The 13,052-nt window shown below is 37.5% G+C and overlaps 1 protein-coding gene across 5 annotated transcripts in view; it reads left to right on the top strand.

Annotated features, from left to right (window-relative positions):
- The window catches only part of ARID1B (AT-rich interaction domain 1B), a 324,234-nt gene that overhangs the window by 80,173 nt on the left and 231,009 nt on the right, over positions 1 to 13,052 (top strand). The window lies entirely within an intron of this gene.

The following is a 13,052-nucleotide window of genomic DNA, read 5'->3' as shown; positions in this document are numbered from 1 at the left end:
CCAGTGTATATGTCCCAGCAACTATTAACTGTGCTTTTAAAAGCAGCTAACAATTTCTTGATGTCAGTGGATGCTGGAGCTTTTCTTTTGTTTTGTTGTTTCCTCACAAGACAGATGTAGTTGAGAATTCTTGCATCTAATGTGGTCAACTGCTGATTTGGGGTTTTTGTGGGAGGAGTTCAAGGCGTTTTGGGGTTGCTTTGTCAAGGGAGCATCTTAAAAGATATTTTAAATGGTTAATGCAGCTATTAATTTGAATGTTGTCAGTTTGCACGTCCGGTTAGTGAAACTGCACAGTTCGTTACCCATTGTTGGTTTTGAATTGTGCTCTTTATATTAAGCATTAAAATTAATTTCAAGTGATCTTGTTTTTAACCAAGATCAGAAGTGACAGTGTATGGGTCTGGTTCCCAGACCTGAAGAAACACTTAGATTTTAGATACTGAACAAAATGGATGTGCATAGCTGATGCAGCTGAACATGTAGGCTCAGTTCTATCTGCAGTCTCAGCTCTGTTAATCATGGAGAGGTGATCTGGAAATGGAAAGATGAAACTAAAGCATACTCACCATCCTGGGAAATCTAACAAAAGTGAGTTGTTCAAGACTGGATATTAGTGGAAGCATCAGCACTTGCTGCAAGTCACTGGGGAATTCTGTCAGGCATGGTTGATTAACATTTTGGGATTATGCTGGTGCAATGTAGAAATCTTAGCATGAAATAAAAATAGTGTGTAAAATAAACTAACAAAAGATGCTGTAAGTGGCAATGATACTGGAGACTCCCCTCCTTTGACTTTAAAATAAAGCTATGATAATTTTACTGTGTAATTACATGTTAATTTTTCTTCATCTACATTTTAAAATTCCATTGAGAATTAACTTTTTTCATTAAAATGCTGGATGGTTTATGAAATAGAATTCTTAATTGTATCTATGATATTCTTGTAAATGTCACCACATTTCGTCTTTTGGATTATATGTAACTGCAACTTTAAAGATTGCAGTTGTGTCTTTAAATTTAATTTTCTTCCTTTTTACTTTGCCATTAAATGCTTGATTTCTCTATGACTTGAAAATACTGTTCATAAGCATCTTGGTGAAGTCTCAGCAGATAAAGACCTAGTAATACAGCCTATAAGATAGAAGAAACACGGCTGCTCCAATGTCTAAATATCACAGTGTGTGAAATTGAAATGGGTTTTTTGCTGCCTTGGATGCCTTGTCATGTTTTAAATATACTGCCAGTTGAAATGGATTGAATATTTTGGTTTAAAAAATACACAAAACATTCCAATTTTATAGGCCTTACGAGTAACAAGATACTGATTTATCTGTTGATAGTTGTTCCAATTACATCATTTGCTATCATAGCTGGGAAAGAGAAGGTTTGTGCAGTGACATGAGAGGGATCATAGAAGGATGAAGGCAAAATTAGAATAAAGCCCTCCTTATATTTTGAATTTCTGAGAACTGAGTTGAAGAGAAAGGCAGGGGCAGATTCACAGGTAAAAGATACCAGCCTTGATATAGCCAAATTCCCTTTTGAGGATTTGAGGTGACACTGAAGGACAGTCTAAATCCAGGCTCCAAGGGTGATACAGGCATCTGAAGGTCAGTAGGCATTTTTTGCCTCAATCTGCAAGTTGAGATGATGCATGAGGTCCTCACCAATACACTCTTGCAGTTGGTAGTTCTTTCTGTGAGAATTTTACCTGAATTCTTGATGGTTTGTGAATGACTTCTTCAGTAGTGGTCAGCCTCTTAAATTTTGGACTCTGATCTCAGGTTCTGAATTGTATGATAGTTTCACTACATAATTGGAGTATTTGTGTGTAGATGGGACTATTTTGTATAAATAATAAGTAGTCCTAAAACACTTTGGGGCTTGCTTCTTTCCCAATCTCCAAATCGGTTCCATGGCTGCTCTTGCCCCTTTCTCAAGAAGAATCAGCAGGTGAACACTTCTTCTGTCATGTTTCTCTGTAAAACCTCACTATATGCTTTCCCATTCTTTGAGAACTGTTCATCTAGTAAACAATTCCTAACACAAGAAATTGAAGTCTGTATTTCTGACACTTGAGCAAAAGTGTTCTTTCTCTGCTGGTAATGCATTGTAGAAGTACCATCCAGCTGTAACCAGTGTGGAATACAAAAGTTATTACTAAACAAAAAACGAAAAAAGTTGGCAACATACGTCAAATTCTGCTGCTGATAGAAAAGAATTACAAACTGGACTTACATAAGCATAAATATATTTGCTTATATAAGACTGATTACCTTTGAAAAATAAAGAATTATAATTTATTTGATTAAAATTTTAGCAAGAGAAATCGGAGCAGGTACTTGTTTTGTTTTTAGGAGAGGTACCAAGCTGGAGAATGTGAGTGAGAACAAAGCCAAACTCATCTCAGGGACACAATGGAAGGACAAGAAGCAGTAGAGAGGGGCATTTCAGCTCTGTAAAAGAAAGAAAGAAACAAACTCAAAAATTATAAACTCCACAAAATTCCAGAGAGACTGGAATCTCCATCACTGGAGAAATTCAACTAGACAAAGCCCCCAAGCACCCTGTTCTTGCTAGGCTTGTTTTGAACTGGGGGTTTGACTACATGACCTCTCTCTGAAGGTCTCTTCGAATATATGTGATTGTGTTGCTGGGACTTAAAACTGGCTTTACATATTCTGAATACAATTTTCAAATAAACTACAGAATCATATATTACCTGTTGCACCAGTTGGTGTATCTTTCTTATTCCTGCTCCTAAAAATATCAGTACATCCTGTTTATATAATCCTGTCAATTAGAAAGCTGAGGTAGTTTCAGTCATACAATCTGTCATCCTTTCTGTCTGTCATCCTTAGTTTTGCTCTTTCTTTTCAGCTTGCAAATGAATTTCCTTCATGTTTTCTATATTATTCATTAACCATTTTTTTGTCTTTCTATATTGATTTTGTGATGTGAGTGTGATTGAATTGGTTTTACTTCAGGAAGGAGAAGAGAAATGCTTCTCTAATTTGCCTTCTTTTCCTGACTGTATTTTCTTTATTTCCCTTGTAGATTTATGTCAAGCTACTTGTTTTGGAGATTATAAAGCTGAAAATAATGTTTATTCTGTCTGGATGACAGACTTTTTCTTGCCACCAGTTTCCTTTTGTGTAAAACCCCATAGTGTGAAGATCTGGGTATTCTGTTATAGGGACAAAACTGATGTGAAATTTCTTGCAGATGATGTTTTATTTTTGCTCTTTTAGACACATTGTGAGTGAGCTCCTGAGGTCAGGTATAACTGTGTTGTGCCTTAGAATTGGTGCTCATCTTCATTTCTCACATATTGTAGAAGTGTGAAGCCATTGCTGTTTTTCCTTGACTCACTTGAATTCAATATGCAATCTTGTCTAATAAAAGTAAACAGATAAAACAATTTCTGGGACTGTTCCAGTGACTTGTGACTTTCATTCTTCTAATAAGCATAGATGGGAAGGAGGAGAATGGGATTTATTTGAATGTTTGAACTGTTAAGTTGTTTAGATCTTTGTTAAATTGATTGCATAGTAGGCAGAAAGGGAGTTTCATAAGAGGTGATTTGATAGTAATACTGGCACAGTTTACTATAGAACCATATTGTAAGCCAGCATCAGTCATCCCCTCTTCATATCAGGAGCCTGCTGTGTAAAAACTATAAAAGGAAGAGCTTTGTTTTAAGCAAATTTATTGCAGTAGCAGATTCATTGATCATTAGATATTGCCAGTAGATGTAGATACTGCCTCGGCTGGTTTTTTCTTTTTTCTTTTTTTTAATGTTTAACATCTTTTTACCTTTACCGCTCTTTAAAAGAAAAAAGAGAAAGAAAGATGTGCTACACTGCTGTAGTGTTGCCCTTGGCAGAGTTTTTCATCTTGAAATGGCATATAAATGAATAAATGCTTCACTTGTTTTTTCAGTTTTAAATCTTTTGCCATAAGTAGAAGTTATATTTTGCTCAAGAATGTCGTGTAATTGCAAACTTAAACTGTCATCATTAAACATTATTTTGTTAAGATAGTGTAATGTATATTTTTGGTTTTTATGCTTTCCAACTGGCTTGTAAACAGCCATGTTTATATATTTCCTTGCTTTATGTAGCATGTGTTCATATGTATTGAGATAGAAATGTGCCTTTAAGCTTTATTGTGTTATTTTATGAATTGGGACCATATCAGTTTTTGACAGATGAAATGGATCTGCAAAATAGTTCTCACTCTTAGTTAAACAAAAATAGTGATTTTATTCTACACCTACTGCTGTTACCCTGAATGAAGTCATCTTTTGTTTTACACCTTCCTGGAAGCTCTCTGCTTTCAAGTTTCCAGAATAGAATGCTGATCTCTTTCCTCATGTACAGGCGTGAGATTAAACTGGGAAGAAGTGTGGCAGGTCCTTGAGGTGGGGCATGCATATGCCCTTTTCTGGGGCATTGGTCATTCTGGTTAACTCTATGCATGAAGAGTTTGTGTGTGTTTGTACATCATTTGTTGTGGTTATTATGGGTTTTTTTAAGTAGTTCAGGCTCACTCTTTAGTCTGCTTTTACTTAAAAGGAGAAAATGTTTTATAAACAAGCAAACAAATAGCACTCTCTCACTGCCTCACAGGTTTTATTTAAATGTTCTAAAAGCTGGCCAAAATCTTGTTTGTCCCCCAGCACAATATACCTTACTTACTGATCTTGGCCAGATTTTTTTCCAATGCAAACTGTATAGGACAAATAAAGAGCAGACTAATCGGTGGGGTTTTTTTCTGAGACTGAGCCAAGGGACAAATGCAGTTCGGGCCAGTGGCAATTAGTAAATTGTTTTAATAGGCCCAGGTAGAAAGGCATCTGAAGCAGAAAGTGTACATGAGAAGGTGGGAAGCATCTCTGGTGACACTTTGGTCAGTCTCTCCAGGCAGAGGGTTGGAGACCACTGATTCTTCCATAAGGGGCTGCGACTTCTCTAAGTTTCCCTGAACTGAGATCAATAGTGGGAATTAGTCTCAGTTTTAAGCCTGAGATGAGGATGAGAATGTTCTTTCACAGACATCTGTTTCTAGTGTTGAGTCAGTGCAAGGTAGGACAGATAAAACATTTCCTGATTTGAAACAGTCTTTGAAAATGTGAACAAAATGTGAAACTAATTAATCTGTTTTCATGTCCAATCTGTATGACTGTCATGAAAACAGAACAAATTGTATTGTGGCAAAATGCACCAAATTATTAAAGTGATTTTGGTACAATGAAGATGAAGTATTGTTTTTAAATTCAATGTGAGCTGCTAAAGTTCTTTAAACAGTATAATAAGCAACATGTTAATTAACATTGTCAAGCTGTTTTGGGGTGTAACACTGTACAAAAATAGTATTGTAATAATAGGAATAACTGTCATACATTCAAATACCAAATTCACTAGTAAGTAACACAGACAGTCCCCAGTGAGTCCAAATTTGTATACTTCATATAATTTCTCTTTATAGTAAGATCACTCTTAAGATACTAGAAATTGGCACAGAATTTGCAGTCGACTGTACTGTAGTTTAGTCTCAAATCCTCCAGACTTTAAGTTTGTTTTAAGGACTACCATATAGCTGTGCATGTCTTAAAAGTTGTAATAAAAATCATTTGTCCTTCTGTCTTTTTTAAACTTTTGTGTCTGTAATCATTCTACCACTAGATGAGTGGTTGCACTTAATATTTGTTGGGTTATGAACCACAGGAAATCTGGGGAAGAACAAGCTTGTATGTTAATCTGACATTTGCTGCCAGGCATATAGGAGAGTATTCTTTGTGGAAGTTGGCTATTACAGTTATATGGGAACTCATAATCAAATTTAATGTTCAGGAGAGATAGTTGCCTGCTGTCAGCAGCAATGGCTAACACCACTGCTTGTTATGTATCATAAATCCTTCTTGGCTTTCATCATTGCAGCAACAGAGATGCCTGGTGCTCAGTGTACGCTCACTCCATTCTGAAATGCTGGACTTGTTTCTAGCTTAGGAGCAATTATATTCTTTCCAGAGTGAAGAGGTACAAGGGAGAAGTAATTCCTGTAAAATATTTAATCCCACCCTCATGACACTAAGAACTTATGCAGATACATTATATATATACTTTGCCAGCTTTTTCAGCCTTCCTTCTGGCAGAGGAGGGAGGCGCTGAAATTAGGGACAAGGAGCACCACTAGTGCTATTTTCTATGAAGGCATCAGTTTTGGTACACTGAACCTTCTGTTGTCAACGTGCTTCAGAAAGGTCAGATAGCTACCAAAAGACATAGTGCAATATTGGCTTCTTGCATCTCTAGGTAAGTTTGACTGGCCTTGGGGAGCAGGGAAGGGGAGCAGGCTTTCAGCAAATGGCTTCCAAACTCACACACCACGAGTTAAATCCTAGCTTCTAGTCAAGCCACCAGTGACCAGCATCTGCTGAGCACTGAAGTGATTTAAGAACTGTTGAAATACTTAGGAACTGTATTGAACTTGTGCATAAAACTGATTTATCCTTTTTGAGTCTTTATTAAGCACGTGATATTTCAGGAAGGACAAGAGAGGTTTGAACCCTTGCATGTTCAATGAGTACTTAACTGACTGAAATATTTGCCAGTTAGATAACGCTTTTATGAAGACTTATTTCATAATCATGATGCTGCTATGATAGCAAATAAGTGTTAAGCATAAGGCTATTTATCTGGTGGAGGTTACTTAGCTCAGCTCAGGAGTTCAGTGAAACTGACTCCTGTGCTACATCTTCTCTCAGTAGTGGGAATGGCTGCTTATTGTCCGTTTGGGGACTGCTCTGTTTGCTCATCATTGCTTATATCATTCCAGGAAATGTGTCAAACCTCTCTCTTTTTTTACTCAGTGATTTCTCTCTGTATTTATAAGTTTATAATAGGTACTACCTTGTCAGACTTGGAGAATAATCTTCCAGAGCCAAGTAGCTAGAAGGAATAGAGTCAGGCAGAAGAAGAAAGTATAATTGTCTGTAAACTCACACCTGAGCACAAACCCAAAATTGAGGGCATAGCACAGAGCAGCAGTCACAGCAGCACAGGCTTGTTTTTGCTAAGGGCTTGTTGACCAAACCCAAAAATCTGCATTCAGATTTAGAGAAGACTTTCTTGGCCCTGTTATTTTAAAGAGAGTGTTTACAGACATTGTGATCAATTTATGCAAATAAAAATCCAACTCCAGTCTGTTAGGCCTGAAGCTGTTAAAGTTAGCATGTATAACTACCCCTTACACATAGCTGTCTTTGTAGTAACTTGAATTTGTTAAGTGATACTACTGGGAAAGGAGAAGTACTTAATCTTGCAAAGTGGTACTACTGTTCATGTATAAAATGTAGCAAGTTTGTTTATACTTCTGTTTTATAATCTTCTGAAGGACTGTCAGTGAAAGAATTTGTTTGCCTCTGAGTTGTCTCAACAACTGAACAGCACCTTCAGTTTCAAGTTCCCTCATTGTAGTTAAACATTTTCTCAGTATATATGTTCTTTTACTGTCTTCATCTCTTAATGGTTTTCTGCTGAAAGCAGACTTTTCCATTTGAAGGAGGAATTCTGAAGGTCAGCTTTCTTTTCCTGAGAAACCAGCAAGTGCACCTCTTTAGGCATCTGCTGCTGATGGGGGTTTGATGATACCTGGCTGGATAGTCAGAGGAGATAGGTCAGCGCACGTTGCAAACCTGTTTGGCAGGAATGTTCCTGACCACCTGTATCCTGCTGGTTTTTAATTTTTACTCCTGTGTCTTTGTATCATTCTGGGCCTGGCAGACACATTGCAGCTTTTGTGCTTGAAAAATATGCAATGCTGAAAGGCCTGAGTCTTGATTTTTCCATGTACTAAAATGAAGTTAGCATACAATATCATAAAGAATCTCTGGCAATAAAAGCTTCCTTTCAGCTAAATTGGAAAGAGAGAGAAAACTTAATCTCCTAGGAAAAGGGAAGTCCTGTTTAGCTGCTTTAAGTTTTAGTGTTCAGTTACTTACTTGCAGTCAGTTTGTAGATTCAGTGAGCAGTGTCCTATGTCCATAACAAAAATCTTCACAAAGCATTCCAGTGCAAAAAGTAGGGGTGCTGAATCATTTGTTCAAACTAAAAACTTCAGTATTTACAAGTAAATAATCCTAAAAGGAAACATTTTGAGCTCAACTACAAAAACTATGTAAAATCTATCATGGATGTAGTATGCTATGGTTAAAGAAAGATTTTTTAAATTAGTTTAGAAACGCAGTAAGAAACACGTGTCCAAATGTATTTCTTAAAGTTCTCAAATCAATGGTTTGGCTTTGATCCACAAAGTATTGTTGTTGTTATGATGGTGGTATTATTTAAAGTTTCTGAGTTCTGATTTCTCCCAGTATTTAAATCACAGAAGGTTAATTAAAGCAGTTCTTTATTTTGCAATTGCCGTGGAATATTAACCTCACAAAGCCTGCATTAAATCAGTGAAGTGACAGAATTGCATTTGCTTTATAAAATAACTCTACAAGAGCAAAGAAAAGCCATTTATAGTTCAGTGCCATTAATTGCTTGGCATTTAGATATTAGCATAGGAGTCAATTAATTAACTTGATAGTAAAACTACTAGATTGCAGGCTGATAAAAACTATTTTGTTGTAGGAGATTAGTGATCGTAACTATTGTTGCTCCCCTTACCACTCTCCTTACTGCTCAAGGAGGGTTTTCTTTCAATGTTATTCTGAGAGCTAAATTAATATCCCAGGAGTAATTTTATCCATACCTTTGAAATTTAGGAGTAAGTTAAACAGAACAGTGAGTTTATCAAAAGATACCCGATCTTGTAATTGTCATTTATTTTATGATCCACTAATCTGATGGCTGTTCAGTGACAAAAATTATCTAGGCAAATATTTTAGAATATAAAGGCACAAATGCTGTTCTAAGAAAAATTCTAAAATGCAAATAGGAATAGCATTCTGAATTAAGTGATCATGTTATAAAGTGTGAGAACTACTAATAAATCTAAGTGGTTGGGGGTTTTTCTTACTGTTTGTTTTGGTAGGTTGGTTGGTTGGTTTGGTTTTTTAGTTCTGTATGAGCACTATATATTCCAAATTTCAGTGGTCTTGTAAATTGCACCTCATGTCCAGTTGCTATATAGCAGTATTCTCTTACGGGCTTTAAATTAACACACATTATTTTCCTCAGAGGTAGGGAAAATAAGTTTATTAATATTCCTGGCATAAAATCTAACTCTGCATTTTTTTTTGGCTGCATGCATTTTCTTTAATAATTGAAGCTGTTCAGTATACATATATTTAGTTTTATTTTCTGTATTTTGCATTGGAATTTTGTTGTTGAGACAATGTATTATCTGAATATTGACCAGCATATATTTCATTATCATGCATTCATTATCCTTTCCAGTATTTTCCTTTTGCTGACACCTTTTCCTATTGTAGTAGGATTTCGAATGGATTTTGGAGCATGCAGCTGAATTGTTACAGGGTGTTTTAGTTGTTGCAATGAGATATGTACAACAAAGACTGAAATGGCAAATCAAAATAAATAAGATACCACTTCAAAAAACAAGTTTACCTTTACATGTTGACAAAACTACTTGGTGTTTATGTTGCGGAATTTAGGGGAACAACTGTTGGTCTTGGTGAGCTGTCCCTCAATAAATCAAGCTCTGGAAGAACATAAGCCTCTCTCTTTGTCTCTTTGTCTTCCTCATGTTTATCCCTGACTGCCAAGAAGCTCTCTTCCACATGCATGTTTTCAGGTAGAAAGCTAAATAACCAGCTATAACCAGTCTGGGATTTGTGTCTCTGCCCACAGAACTCATGAATGTTGTTCTCCTCCCTCACAAAAAATAGAGGATTATTGTTGCTTTATTACCTAGTAATCCTTTACCAACTTTTAATGAACATAACTGTTTTTTCATTGCTGTGTTAAAGAGTAGTCAGTGGTCTGGTCTCAGAGTTTTAAATTTTTACCACTTCTTTCATTTGTCCACCACCGTCTTACACCCTCCTCCTTCCACTCCTAGCACTAGCCCAGCTGGGAATATTTTCTTTTGAGAAATTGTAGTGGTGATGATGGTGGTGAAGATTTTTCTATCTCAAAAAAAATAGAGAAATAGTTTAGTGCTGTTGATTTAAACCGTTGTATTGTGCAGTCCATTAAATTGGTTCTACATGTGGGTGCTTCCTTTTGGAAATTAATGTTCTTTTCCCACTCCTTGGACTAAGATACTGTTCGGTGTGGTGGGCTGGATTTAAAGATTTTTGCACAGATACTCTGTGTCTTCACAGACTGCAGAGAAAGGGAGGATGGTAATGCAGCTAATTTTCTACTTCCAGTAGCCAGCCCCAAATGTAACACACTAACGCTTTCACATACTGAAAAACAAAGTTAACCAAAACGGTAGAGACCAGTTGAGAATAACTTCTTTACCAAGTTTATTACAGGCTTTTTTGTATCTAGGCTTCAGTTCCTTCTCCTATGATTGTACTGTTAATAAAATAATAGGTAAATCTCTCTTCAGTTATTATTTAAGGGCTCTCTGTTGTAGAGTATTAGAAAGTAAGTTAGCCGGTGTTACTGGACTGTGATATAAATTGTCTGTAATACAATGTAGCTTTATATATGAGGACAGGGGCTAGGAAACAAACGTCTCTATGCTGGTTTTGTTTTTTTTAAAGTCACCTCAGTGATGTTTTGCAGCCCTTCCTCACCGATTTACAGGTTTTCATAGCCTTTAGATGAAGCCCTGGCATCTACCTCAAAGTGCAGACACAGACTAGCCCCCAAGAAAACACTGAAGTAATGTTTCCCAGTCTGAAGTGAGGAAGTCTCATCCTCGGGTACCTAGCTCGATTAGCCTAGAGGTAGCAGCTGCTCTCGGTGCAGCTTTTCTCTTTATTCTGTAAGCTGGCTTCAGGCTTTCAGCTCTGCTGTAAGCTGCGGGCAGTGCTCTGACCTCATTTCTGCCAGCGAGCTCTATGCTTGGGAGAGCTTCCTCGGCGGCAGCAGGCAGTCTGGGCCAGGCTGCTGCCCTCTGGGGCACAGAGCCCCCCAAGCTCTCTGATTCTGCAGCAGCCGAGTTGAAAGAAATGGCAGGTTTTAAATCCTGCCCCTCTCCCACCTTCTGCCGGGTTTAGCTGTTTCTTTGGGGTGCAGAGCTGTTTCTCAGCCCAGCTTCACGTCTCGGGTCTGCTGAAGTGATGCATTCCTCCTGGAGTTTTAGGAAGGACTAGTGTGGCAGGGCAGGATGCTGGATGGCACAAAATCTGTAAGTCATCACATTAACATAGTAGTCTGTCCCAAGTGAATATAAAGAATAGGACATGCAAAACTATCCAGGCCTCTTTTTTAAAAAAACTTTTTTGTTCTGTTTTGTTTTAAATATAACTTTGTCAGTGAAAAAATGGCAGGGAGGGGAAGGAGGGGGTGTAGAAAATGAAAGCGTGGTTAGACTGTCAAGCCTTGTGGGTTTTTTAGGAAAATTCCAAAAAGCTCTGTAAACATGGGGAAATGCATGGAAATAAAATGATCGTTTTACCCCTCATTTCCAAGTTATATTTCTCAGATTACTTCTTTGGACTCTCTCTCATCTCTTTATTTACACTGGAACTTTAGATGTGTAGAACAAAATCCTACCTTTTTTGCCTGTAAATGAAGAGCTGACAGCTGCTTATCAAGTTGTGCAGTGTGCAACAGTCACATTTTAATACAAACATCAAACTGGCCTATTTTTCTTGTGGCATGTTACAAGTATGAGAGAGGAAAACGAGAAGAAATGTCTTGTTTCTGATTAAATCCACTATTGATATGCTCTGTGATCCATGGAATGCAATAGTGGTGAAAGAGAAAAAGCAAGATAAGGGTTTCTGAGAATGATTTCATCTTGGAGCTCTTCCTGCATCACTTGCTTAATGTGGCTCCTGGAGGCCATATAGCAAGACACATGTGAAAATGGACTAGAGCGTTTAGGAAGAGAGACCCTTCTGTCTTGTTAGCTGGCTCAAGTTACCTAGTATGTGACTAGAAGCTGTGTTGTCTAAACAAAAAAATTTCCTGTAAGATGTGGGGAGGTTTTTTTGACCCTGTCTGTGCTTAAAATGTTTTCAGTGTATTCTGCAGCAGAAAGCCTTTAATAGTTAGATAGTCTGACTTTCTAATAACTTTCGGAGAATTGTGATGAACTGACCCTTAATAATACATTTGTTTACCTAAGTTAAGTATCTGTTGCATCAACTGCTGTATAGCATATTTTTTTCTTCCCTCTGCAGTGTCTTATGACTTGACTTAGATGTTATTTATTGATAACTGGGATCACGAAGGGAGAAAATTATGTTACCGTTGTAAGTTTTTTTTTTTAATCAGCTTAACAAAGGACATCTAGGAAATAGTAAGTTTCAGAAAGAAACTGCAAATATCTTGGAAGGGACAGTATTAGTAATATTGAAGACGATGATGAGCTGTCTTATAGACAATGACTGGTCTGCCCTTGAGACATGCAAACTGGCAGGTTTTACAAATATCTCCATGTACCTGGTAGAATTTTTCTCTTACAGATTAGTTATGATTTCTGGATTAATTTCTCCTCTTTGAAAAGGAAGGGGCTGTTCTGCTTTGTCAATTTTCTGCAGTTGTTGATTCCCGTTAGTACTTGTAAAGATGTTGAAGACCAAAGTTAACTTGGTGAGGCAGAGATTCGTGTTTGTTTCTGAGGGCATGTTCCTGCCCTGGCTTGACTGTGGGCAAATGATAAGGACCTGAAAGAGCAGCAGTTGCTGCTCACTGGTCCCACTGAAGCAGCAGTCAGCAAGATAGTGTCAGCGTGCTGAGGGAGATGCCAGCCTGCTGGTTCTGCCTGGTTCTTCAGGACCCCTGTGTTCCCTGTCTCCATTCAGGTTTCTGTGGTGGTGGCAGAGGGTTGGCTTGAAATGATTTACATATTCTGGTTGTGAACAGGGTTTATTCAGTTCATCACGTAAACACAGACTTGCGTGTTTAAGAGGATTACCAGACTGCATTGGTAATCCACCTCTGGTGGGTAGC

This window comes from Sturnus vulgaris, chromosome 3, assembly GCF_052056855.1.
Source record: "Sturnus vulgaris isolate bStuVul1 chromosome 3, bStuVul1.hap1, whole genome shotgun sequence".
NCBI classification, from domain to species: domain Eukaryota; kingdom Metazoa; phylum Chordata; class Aves; order Passeriformes; family Sturnidae; genus Sturnus; species Sturnus vulgaris.
This window is presented reverse-complemented; position numbering and strand designations above follow the sequence as displayed.